The following is a 12,725-nucleotide window of genomic DNA, read 5'->3' as shown; positions in this document are numbered from 1 at the left end:
CATTGTCTTGCTCTTCAGGAATATGAGAAGTTGCTGTCATCCATTTATCCGACTGACTGGAGGGCAAACTGGAAAACCATCTCAAGCAAGGCAATGCTTGCTGCAAAACGCTGGGATAGTAATTTATGCAAATAATGTCCCATCCAAGAGCTTGGGAAAACGCTCCTACCACTGAATTCCTAGGAAAAGCAAATCTACAGTTCATTAAACGCATTAACTGCTGGGTCAATTCTGACTCGCACGGGCTCAACAGGACAAGGGAGAACTGCCTCGTCATATTTCCCAGCATGTCAGCGTATTTTGACCCTCTTTACAGTGGCAAACACTCTCCTCTTCTCCTGCAGAGCAGCTGGTGGGCTGAATGCAAATGCTCACTCAACAGCATTTTACCTACATTACCACTAGGAAGATTCTGCCCCTGGAAGATTCTGTAACCATGACATGCCTAGTTTTTCCAGGAGAATCACATCCAGCCATCGATCATTCCCTCCTTTGGTATTTTTACCCACTTTTTACATTATATTCACTTACTTGAGAATCTGCTATTGATACCTACCATATGCCAGATGGCACACCAAGTGCTTGGAATGCCAAGTTTAAAGAATGTACCCTCATTCCTTATCAAGCCCGAAGGACAACAGACAATGTAGTATCATCTTAGCTGACTGGCTTAAAATATAATTACATTGAAGCCTAATGAGTTTAGGCTGCTCATTAGCAAAACCTTTACTCAATTAGCAGTCCAAGGAGACACTATTAAAATGATTGGAGAGCAATTTTGAAACAGAGGGGGGATAAAAATAAAAGAAGTTTGTAGGAAGCACCCCAAATATATTTTTAATCATTTTATTGGGGGTTTACACACTCATCACAATCCATATATACATCAAATTGTGTAAAGCACATGTGTACACTCATTACCCTCATCATTCTCAAAATATTTGCTCTCCACGTAAGCCCCTGGCATCAACTCCACATTTCCTCCCTCCCCCTGCACGCCCCTCCCTCATGAACCTTTGATAATTTATAAATTATTATTTTGTTATATCTACACTATCCAATGTCTCCCTTCACCCACTTTTCTGTTGTCCATTCCCCAGGGAGAAGGTTATATATAGATCCTTGTAATCGGTTCCACCTTTCTACCCAACCCTCCCTAGATCCTACTGGTATCGCCACTCTCACCAATGGTCCTGAAAGGATCATCTGCCCTGGATTCCCTGTATTTCCCGTTCCTATCTGTACCAGAGTTCATCCTCTGGTCTAGCCAGATTTGTAAGGTAGAATTGGGATCATGAAAGTGGTGGAGGGGAGAAAGCATTTAGGAACTAGAGGAAAATTGTACGTTTCATCATTGATACACTGCACCCTGACTGGCTCGTCTCCTATCCGTGACCCTCCGTAAGGGGATGTCCAGTTGCCTACAGATGGGTTTTGGGTCCCCACTCAGCATCCCCCCTCATTCACAATGATATGATGTCTTGTTCTTTGATACCTGATACCTCATCCCTTCAACAGCTCATGATCACACAGACTGGTGTGCTTCCTCCATGTGGGCTTTGTTGCTTCTGAGCTAGATGGCTGCTTGTTTACCTTCACGCCTTTAAGACCCCAGACACTATATCTTTTGATAGCAGGGCACCGTCAGCTTTCTTCACCACATTTGCTTATGTACCCACTTTTCTTCAGCAATCATATCGGGGAGGTGAGCACACAATGATATGATTTTTTTTTCTTTGATGCCTGATAACTTATTCCTCTGGCACCTTGTGACCTCACAGGCTGATGTGCTTCTTCCATGTGGGCTTTGTTGCTCCTCAGCTAGAGGGCCATTTGTTTACCTTCAAGTCTTTAAGACCCCAGATGCTATATCTTTTGACAGCTGGGCTCCATCAGCTTTCTTCACCACATTTGCTTATGCACCCGCTTTGTCTTCAGCGATCTTGTCAGGAAGGTGAGCATAATGGAATGCCAGTTTAATAGAACAAGGAATTCTTGCATTGAGGGAGTACTTGAGTGGAGGCCTAATGCCCATCTGCTACCTTAATACTAAACCTATAAATATGTGCACATAGATCTATTTCCCCATCCTCATATATAAATATATTTACATATGTACATGCCTTTATTTAGACCTCTATAAATGCCCTTTGCCTCCTAGTTCTTTCCTCTATTTCCTTTGACTTTCCTCTTGTCGCAATATCATGCTCAGCCTTCATTTGGGTTTCAGTAATTCCTCTAGGTTACATTACCCTTGATCACACCCTACCAGGCCTCCTATAGCCTCCTCACCACTGATTTGGATCACTTGTTGTTCAGCTTGTCCCCGAGTTTGTTAACACCACTTCCTCCCCACCCCCACCCCATCTCCCATGCTGCCCCGGAACTGTCAGTCCCATTGTTTTCTTCTCCAGATTGTTCATCCAGCCTATCTTATTTAGAAAGACCTGCAGAGATAATAACATGCACAAAAACAAGACAGAGCAAAACCAAGCAACAATATACAACAAAACAATAGCAATAACAAACCAATGACAAAAAAATCCCAAAATAACAACAAGAAGAAGAAGAAAGAAAAGCTAGTAGTTAGTAAGGGCTGTTTGTTGGCCTTTCGAAATGTTTTCTGGTCCAGTCTGATGGGGTGCCAAGCCCTGGTTCCAAAGTCTATTTTTAGTATTCCCTGGAGCACCCCAAATATTTTTGAGACATCCACTAATAAGAATCATGGATCTTTCTCTAACACAGCCTTCCAGGTCATGTACTCAGCCGATTTGTGGATGGCTCAGAGAACCCATTCCTAGCACCAACACTTGAGAGTCCACAATATTTTTGTTCCATATTTATTAAAAAATTATTTTGGATAGTTCTTCCTGAAGTGAAGATTGGACCCTCTGGGAGGAGACTGTTGCCGGATCACCGAGAACAGTCGGGTCTCAATGGACAGAACAAGTTCTTGTTTCCGGTGGCTGACAGTCTCTTCAGAAACGCCCCAGGATCTTCACCTGCTTCATACAATATTTGAAAGGAAGGAAAATTCCCTCTTTTGATACAAAATACCCCCTGAAATTCTACATTAATTGACAATGCATTTTAGGAGAGACGGCGTGGGAAAGAGGTTCTTTATGTCAGGTCGCCTGCACATTGCTTCTCTCACAGCCCTGCAGACTTAATGCTCTCATCCCCACGGGGAAATGAAGGGAGGGCGTCCATTAACCCCCAGGTAAGCAGGGGGAGGGGTACCATGGGGAGGTGGGTCACATGGGGCTATCTATATTCACCTCCGGGCTTCCAGTAGGGTGCCTACTGCTACCCTGCTATTTTCCATTTATATGTCTTAATATTAAAAGAGAATGAGCCAGTTGAATACCTTCCACTTGGATGCTTCCGGAAGCTCCTTGCCTATTAATCACTGGGTAACTTCTCTGCACCAGCGTGAAGACAGCTGTCCCAGGTAACCTCAGCGCTCACAGGTTTCACACGCGCTGGCAGGAAATTAAAAACTGGTAGGTTGGAGCAGCTTCAGAATAGAACACAAGAGATCTGATAGCAAAGGGGTGGGGGGCTGACACGTGTGGGGGCAGGCTTATCAGATTTCTGTATGCGTGCGCCTTTCGCAGGTGTGGGAGAGAGGTGACTTTGCAAAAGTACAGGGAGTCACTGTGTCCAAACACCACCTGGACCGGGGTCCAGAATCCGGCTCTGTCACCGGCTTCCTTTCTGTCCTTGTGGCTCTGAGCTAACTTTCAGCTGCCTGTGAAATGAGGAGGAGGGTGCAGTCACCGCCATGTAGTAGGCCTATTCTTGCAGGGTTTCTAGACTTCAGCGCTGCTGACAATTTGGAGTGGATAATTCTATGCTATGCGAGGGCTGTCCTGTGCGTCATAGCGCGTTTGCCAGCATCTCTGGCCTCTGTTGATTAGAAGCCAGTAGTGTCCCCAGTTCTGACAACCAGACAGGTTTCCGAAATTGCCAAACATCCCTTGGGAACATGATTGCTCTCTGTGGGGGACCATGGGCTTATTTTTTAATCGTTTTATTAGGGCCTCATACAACTCTTATCACAATGCACACATACATTAATTGTGTAAAGCAAATTTTTACATTCATTGCCCTCATCATTCTCAAAACATTTGCTCTCCACCTAAACCCCTGGCATCAGGTCCTCACTTTGGAGCCTGGGCTTATGGTGAGGATTACGTTAGCATAGTGTGATGAGACTGGCAGAGCGCTGGCACTCAGCAACCACCACCTCTCTCGCTCGCTCTCTCAGCATCATTTGGAATTTGAACAATCCTATGTTTAGTTGCTGGGTCTGATGACAATGAACTCTTGAGCACTCTCCATTGTAAGGAGGTCGAGGTGGGTCAGCTGATCACCCAGGCTAGGTCATTTAGACTCTCCCCTGAAATTTGGATCATTACTTCAAGGACCAAAGGCGTGACCGTCGTTGCCTTTGGGCCCCTGACTCATAGTGAGCCCATGCTCAATGGAATGAAATGCTGCCTCTGCCTGGGGCTTTAGGACTCCTGGTGACTCATCAGCTGATTGGTGGAAGGCCATCACTCGGGCTGTTCTTCCCAGGATGTCTCAGTTGGTAAGATTCAGTGGGAGCTGATTAGCATCAGAACAACAAACAGCGCTCCTCACGCGGTGATGTGTCTGAGTCAGACACCTGACCTGGCTCTGCTGTGGGAAGGTGAGCATTTCACGTGGAGCTGTCCGCATGCATGCTCCCATTCTTCTCAAGTTCACTCTCACTCACTGTGACCCCAGAGGACAGGGTAGAACAGCCCCTGGGGGTTCCAAGACTGCAATGCTTTATGGGAATAGAAAACCTCACCTTCTCCCAGGGAGCCACTGCCTGGTGGTCTCAAACTGGTGACCTTATGGTTAGCAGGCCAGCGTGTAACGACTATACTCCCGGGACGCCTGTGTGCTGGTCAATTCCAACAGCCGCTGAGAAAGAGCTCTCCCTCAGTTTCTGCTATTGAGTCCAGAGCTGTCCAGCTGCACGTCCTCTCTGAGCTGGAGCTGACCAGTTTTATTTCAGTTCTAGGAGCTAGCTATGGTTTTTTAAAGAAACTTTGATAGATGTAGACAAGGCAACTTAAATGGATAGGGCTGAGTGGGGGCAGGTTGGAAATAAAACGTTTTGTCTTTAAAAAATGTTTTTCATTAAAATAGCTATTTTCTTATTAGTCACAGTGTGGCTCGTGGACCAGCAGCCCTTGAGGCAGTGGAGAGCTGCTTGGGATGAATACTGAAATCCCACCAGACTCACTGGTATGGGCTGAATTATGTCCCAGTGAGAAACATGCCGGGCTCTTGTCCGCTCCCTCTGGATGATTCACATGCCGTGCAGTCAGCTTCCCACAGTGCCCTCTAATAGTGTGGAGCCAATCCATCTTTTGGGGTCATGCCGTGGCAGGGTGGATTCTAACCCTACTCACTTCTGAGCTATTTAAGAGCAGCCGAAACAGAAACAGGAAAACAGAAGCAGTAAGAGGATCATTAGAAACCAAGGTGTGTCTGGGGAAGGAAGCAACTGGGCCCGCATCCTGATTTAGACTCGTAGGCTCCGACATGGTGAGAAAATATATCAGTGTTCTCTAAAGTCACCCACCCCACTGTGGTATTTCTGCTAACATGGTCCTAGGTCAGGGAGACACCCACTCAGATTCTGGGAAAGTCGGATGCACATCCAACTGTTAGAAGCACGCCTCTGGAGAGGAAGCTTGACCACAGGCTGGTGGCTGCCTCCAGAGATGTCCCTCTTGGGATGCTGGCCGAAGCACAACTGACTTGGCCGAAGAAGAGACAGTGAAGGATGAGAAATAGATATTAATAAAAAAATTAATTACTTCCAGGCCCCTGGACACCTAGGCCCACTCTTTCCTGTCTTTCCTGCCCCTCCTCTTAAGTGCTTCTGTAGAAATATGGTCTTGCCTAACATCTTGGATCAGCGTTTCTTAACCTGGGAGTCACAATTCATTTTCAGATCATGAAATCAATTGATAGGTTATGGCCAGCATTTTAAATAATAGAACAGAAGAGAACAGATGCTGAATAGCCTCCCATCTCATGAGCGTAGTGAATTAGGTCTGCACAGTATTGTTCACAATAAGACAAAAAGAGAATGTAGACGAATCCAGAGCGAAGCAAGGTGAGCTGAGCACGAACTAGGTCTAAGGCAGGGAAGGGCAGCACAGTGAGCAAGAATACCAGACACTCAGATAGGGCAGAGCCAGCGGGAGGCAGTGAAAGCTACTCTGCTAGCGGCTGTACCTGCCACCCTGCCATCTGCCGTCCCACCATCTGCCCCCACCCCCCTGGGTCTTTGGCAGAGGGTAGTAGATGATGACCAAGAGTCACCAAGACTTCCTTTGACTGCTGTATGTGACTAATAAACCCTCACCCATCCACTTCCTCATTCACCTAGAGACAGGTGGTGGGCACTGTGCCAGCAAACCAGAAACCATGTTTGCCTCGCCTGCCTGGTTATAGCAAAACAAAACCAAAAAACCTGGCAAAACAAACCAGCATCACAATCCGCAAAAAAAAGACAATAACAATGTCTTTGAACAATTCCAAGTTGTCTTGGAAACAACAGACAACTTCAAGTCACACAAATAAACAGGATAAGATGACTAAAGCAAGGGACCCAAACAAAACAAAACAGGAAAACTTTCCGAGGAAGGACATCCCATGGGACTTTCTGACAATGAGTTAAAAAAGCACACACACAGGGCCGTCCAAGAGAGCAAGGAAAACACAGATCAAACGTGAGAAGAGCTCAGGAAAACAACACAAGAACACAATAAAGTGAGCAGAGAAACCATTCCAAAACAGCAGCTAGAAGTCCAGAAGGTTGACACTAAAACCTCAAAACCGTAGCTAACGTAGCAAGGACAAAGACGTGGAATAGCCCTCCAGTTCCCTTTCCCATCGGATCAAAACACTGGGCTGGGTGGTCATGGAAGGAGGGAAAGAAACACTGAATCTGCCCCTCTGTTCGTGGAGCTTGGGATAGCTTCAAACAGGGTAAAATATATAGAGAGGGTAGAATAACTAGAAAACAGAGTCAATATCCCTTGATGCCAATTGTATTAGAGAAACAATGAGGAAAAATATGAAGCTAAGCAATCCACAAGAGAAAATGGTCAGATTTGGGGGGGGGGGGTAGGGAGCAGAAAAATGTGGTCATATCATGAAGGCTGAGAAGTTATCAACTCAACGTAACAAAACTAACTAGGACAGACCCCAAAACAAGATCACCAAGATAGAACACGCTCTCACTTTCCACAACAAAAGCGAAAGAGCCCAGCGAGCAGCTTGCAGAGAAATGCAATGCTGCCTTAGAAAGGAGAGCTCAGAAAGAGTGCACCAGAGGATGGAAAAAACATACCAGGGCAATGACAACCAAAATTAGTAAGTAGAGTCTGGACGGGCATTATATAATGATTAAAGGACCACTTAAATAAGACGACACAGCCATTGTACATATTATGCACCCAAGGATAGATCACCAAAAGGTGTTAGTCAAACATTAACCGGAGTGAAAATAGAAATTCACAGTAAAAGCTGGGGATTGCAACAGACCTCTTTTGAGGAAGGACAGAGCCATTAGCAACTCCATAAATGTAAAGACTGATAGTTCTGTATGAAGGTTGCTGTAAGTCAGAATTGTGGATCCGAGCATGACAACATCCTTAACAGCTTCAATCCTTTCTCCACTTAACATCACGTTGCCTACTGACTGGTCCAGTGGTAAGGATGTTGGTTGTCTTTACATTGAGGAAGTCCATACTGTAGGCTGCATGAAATCCTTGATCTTCATCCGCAAGTGTTTCAAATCTTCCTCCACGTTCAGCAAGCAGGGTTGTGTCATCCGCACACTGAAGGTTGTTTAAAAGCCTTTCTTCAGGCTGACGACCCAGATTCTCTGGTTATTTGCCCGGCACACAGCTTGCGTGAGGTTGGTCAGAGGATACAGCCCTGGTGGACACCGTTCCTGGTTCTCAACAAGGGCATGCAGTATGCTCTTGTTCTCTCCCCACACCTGCCTCTCATTGCATGTACAGGTTCTGCATGTGGTGTTCTGGTGTTCTGGATTCACCCCCTTCTTTAAGCTCTCCCCAGTTAAAAGCCTTAGGAGAGTTAACAAAACACAAGCACACAGCTTTCTGATATTCTTGGCTTTCAGCCAGGATCTATCAGCAATGATATTCCTTGTTCTGTGTCCTCTTTTGAATCCAGCGGGGACCTCTGGCAGCTCCCGTTTAAGGTGCTGCTGCAGCAACTGTTGCTGGATGATCTCAAGCAAAATCTCCCTGTGTGTGCTCCTAATGATGGTTTCTGTAGTTTAAGCCTTCTGTTAGTTGGATCCACAATCAAAGCAGCAGTCAAGAGATCAAACCACCCACTGCACCCAGTCAGTCTGATGCACATGACCTCTTTCAAGTACTGAAAAGCAAGGGTGCTAACTTTGAGGACTAAGATATGCCTGACCCAAGCCATGGTATTTTCTTAAAAAAAAATCATTTTACTGGGGGCTCGTATAACTCTTATCACCATCCATCCATCCATCCATCCACCCATCCATTTGTCAAGCACATTTGGACAATTGTTGCCATCATTTTAAAAACATTTTCTTTTTACTTGGACCCTTGGTGTCATTTTCAATCACCTCATAGGCAAGAGAAAGTTGGACGTTGAATAAGGAAGACAGAAGAAGAATCAATGCATTTGAATTATGGTGCTGGAGACCAATATTGAAAACCAAAAGGCAAAATGTGTCTCGAAAGAAGTACGGTCATAGGGCTTCTTAGAAGCAAGAGGCAAGGATGGTGAGCCTTTGAGGACTCTGGACATGAGTTCAGGAGAGACAAGTCCCTGGAGAAGGGCACCGTGCTTGGTGAAGTAGGGGAACAGCAAGAAAGAGGACAACCTGGGCAAGATGGATTGCCACAGTGGTAATGGACTCAAACACAAGGCCAACCATGAGCCGGGCATAGGACTCGGTTGTGATTTGCTTTATTGTACAAAGTGTCACTCTGAGTGGGAACGGACTTGATGATACCCAACAACAACAATCACAACAACAGAAGTCAGAAAGAAGCCAGTGTCAGGGGGTTGTTTACTTCAATATAATCAAATTCACCTAAGAATCAAAACCCTATTTCAGAATAAGATCACATTTAGAAGCATAAACCCACTGCTATGGAGCTGACTTTGACTCAAGAAATGCTCACTGCCATCAAGCCGATTCTAACTTGGAGTGGCTCTGCAGGAGAGTGCAGAGCTGCCCACAGAGGCTTTCGAGGCTCTAACTCTTTACATGAGAAGAAATCAGGGTCTTTCTCCCGAGGAGCACAGGGTGTTTTAGGATCACTGGCCTTACGATTAGTATCCCAACACGTCATCCACCATGCCACACAGTGATACAACGTTGGGTCTCTGAGGCTGTAATTATTCATGGGCGTATACCACTTCCTCCTCCTCCTACTGTAGAGTGGCCAACGGCTCTGAACTGTCAACCTTGAGGTGATCAGCCCAATGCCTAACCAAACTCCTAACCAGGCTCCTTCACTGTACAGGATTATGATCCCAACACATATTGTGCAGGTGACACCATTGAAACTGCAGCACTCCCCTCTGTTTAACTGTTAAACTTGCTCACAAAATATGTTTACTGTGTTCTACAGGACTCCGTCACAAATTCTCTTTAGGATTTAGGCCCAAAGAAGTCTGCTTCTTTCCTCTGAAGGGATGAGGTCGTTGGTAACACAGGAAGCACAAGAACAAAGAAAGTTGTATTCCCCTCCTTGTTTCGGTGCGAGGAGGCTTGGGGAATGGGTCAAGCTCGATGTGATATTCCTCAGCCAGGATTCAAGACCAAGCCCTTGGCTGTACGAATTTGTCTTATCCAGTGTCAGCAGTTTTCGTGTGCACCTCTTGCTTGTACTTAGGGTAGAATTATGTGTTGCATATTCCTTTTGGGGGATGCATTTATACCATAAATCTACCCGCTGGTCCAATAGATAACAACAAATACCCGGACATGACTGGCTCCCACACAAAGATGCCGAGAAAGGAACTGGGTACAAGCTCTGCCTGGAGTTTTCTTTTCGGTAAGCGATGAAGACAGATTCATCAGCTTTGCCCAACCGGAAAGGAGGCCTCTGGACATGCCCAGCCCGACGTGCCTGGCTCACAGATACTCTCCCATTTCCTCTGGAGAAGCCAGCAGCCTATGTCATGCATGTGATTATTTGCAATTAAAGTGAAAGCCATAACACAGAAATTGAACCCCCTTTAAAAACACACCATTCAGGGGTATCCAGCATATGACAAATGTGCAACCATCACTGCAAACCAGTTCCAAAACCTATCTATTGCCCCCAAAGGCAACCTGTGCCCCTTTGCCATTATTCTTCATCCCACCAAGCCCTTGGCAATGCCTAACCTATTTTTGGTGTGTATAGCTTTACCTGTTCTGGGCATTGCAGGAGACTGGCATCGTGTGGTAATATGTGACCTTGCATGGTGGGTACCTTTCACTGAGCATTATGTTTTTGAGATTTTTCAGACACTTGTTATTCCCATCTGCAAGATGAGAAAAGAGACTCATCTGGCAGGCCCTCTGGTTTGACTCCCATTCTGCCACCAACTGTCTATATGTACCCTCACGAACCTCCGCACCACTTTCCATCACCAACCAAGCCACCGTGGGCAGCACAGGCATTTCATTTCCTCTCGGTGCCCCCTTGGTCCTAACTTCAATCTCACTGCCGTCGAGTTGATTCTCACTCATGGCGACCCTCTAGGGCAGAGGAAAATGGGCCCTACTCTTTGCAGGAGTAGAAAGCCTCAACTTTATCCCAAAGAGAGCCTGGCTGTCTGGAACAGCCGACCTTGCAGTTCACTGCCCTGCTTGTAACCATTGGACCACCAGCATGCCTGACTGGAAGTGCAGGCTTTCTCCCTTCCCATCAAGATGGAAGTACAAGGCTGGCAATTAAGGAGGGTAGCTGTGACCCAGGGCCTCCTTTAATCTTTCCTTGGCCCCTTTGTTTCTGCGCCCAATAGAACAGACCTCACCCTCTTCAAAGAGGAGAGGCCGTCATGTGGAATGAGCCGCTCAGAAGGGGAATGTGCAAGCTTTATTCAAGCGAGCGGGCACGAGGACCGATCACGTGCCTGTCATTTATAGCACCGTGGTGCGCTCTGTGCCATTAACTTTTAATTAACTCAATTAGAGCCGGATGTTTGACACCACTGCAAGCACATATAAACACCCCTGTTGGTGTCATGTTAAATTAATGTCTCTGAGTGGCAGGCGTCCTCCTGGAGGTAATGGTTTTGCAATGGTGGAGCTGCGCATTGTCTGTGTGCTGGACACGTCAGAGTCCGGCCCATGGTTCCAGAAGGGCGCGTGGCAGGCGTGATGCTAAGTGCTGCTTCTCTAACGTTCTCTTCAATACAAAAGTCGCGCTGGAATTTTTTTTTTTAACTGAAGCTTGCCAACCAACCCTGAGCATCTCGGACGACGTCTGTTTTTTATGGGACGTGTGAACGCGCAGCAAGAGCAGCTGCCAGGAAAGGCTCGTGTGTTGCTCAGACGGTGGCTGGCTTTCCACAGGACTCATTCCAGAGGAAGGAAGCCCCAGGAAGGAGGTCTTGGTGATGAGGCTACTTCTGAAGATGAGCCGATAGAACCTCCCTGGGTCCCGGGGCTTTGGGACAGCAGACTCTGCAGGTCCCTACCCTGCATGGAACCCTAACCTCACCAGGACAGGCAGCGTTTGGTTATGTTGTACTTGGGGTCGCCCAAACCAGAGGCCAATCCTGAGGTGGTTAAAAACCACAGGATTAGGAAACTCACAGCCATCGACTCACTTCCAACTCATAGGCATCCTACAGGACAGGGTGGAACTGCTTCCGTGGGTTTCTGATGCTGCCTTTACCGTAGAGATCCTCGCCCTTCTCCTGCGATGTTGCCGTTGACATCGAACTGCTAACCTCACACACAGAAGCCTAAGATTTAACCTAAGATGCCATCTGAAGATGCAGAAACCAGGTCTGTTGAAGCAGCAAGTTTTGTTGGCGTTGGGAAATTTCAAATGAGATGCACATTTTTGACTCCTGCAGTTGAAAATATTAGCCCTAAAATGCTGCTGCTTTTTTTTTTTTGCTTGTTTAACATTCCAACTGTGGCTACGCCTGTGGAACTAGGCTTTTTGGATACACCAGTGTTGTCATTCATTTAATGAAAGCTGTTAGTACAATTTCAGAAACACTCCCCAAGCAGCCACCGATGTGTGCTTGGTCCCTTAATCTCCTCCCATATTTAATGGAGAGTTCGGACGAGCACAGCTTTCAGAGCATCGCTGGTGTGAGGACTCCTTGGATTCCTATTCTTCACAGACTCCCAGAGCACCTACGCCTGCAATATTTTATTTTGCAAACTTCTCAGGTCATGGAACCCGGATGAGATGGAGGGAATGAACTGGGCCCAACAGTTGAGGAAATGGGAGGTGTGGAGGACGTGGCCAGTGTCCTTGTCTCTCATCCCTTGAGAGCTGCTTGAATGTTCCTTTATGCATTTCTGCGCCCCCACAATTCTACTCAACAAAATCCCGGATCAACTTGAACTCTAGCAGGGCAGCGCTTTGTTTCTTACTTGCCCTTCTCTTCCCCTTGGCGCATTCTGTCCCTTTCCCTGC

The 12,725-nt window shown here is 46.5% G+C and overlaps 1 protein-coding gene and 1 non-coding gene across 3 annotated transcripts in view; one reads left to right on the top strand and one right to left on the bottom strand.

Annotated features, from left to right (window-relative positions):
• Positions 1–12,725, bottom strand: part of CDH13 (cadherin 13) — a 1,090,774-nt gene that overhangs the window by 446,455 nt on the left and 631,594 nt on the right. The gene's annotated exons all lie outside the window — the stretch shown is intronic.
• On the top strand, positions 6,925–7,042 carry LOC142432946 (small nucleolar RNA SNORA61). The gene has a single exon (XR_012781023.1). It is a non-coding gene; the product is annotated as a small nucleolar RNA SNORA61 (small nucleolar RNA).

Source organism: Tenrec ecaudatus, chromosome 18, assembly GCF_050624435.1.
Source record: "Tenrec ecaudatus isolate mTenEca1 chromosome 18, mTenEca1.hap1, whole genome shotgun sequence".
Taxonomy (NCBI): Eukaryota; Metazoa; Chordata; class Mammalia; order Afrosoricida; family Tenrecidae; genus Tenrec; species Tenrec ecaudatus.
Note: the sequence above shows the minus strand (reverse complement) of the source record. Positions and strands in the feature narration are given on the sequence as shown.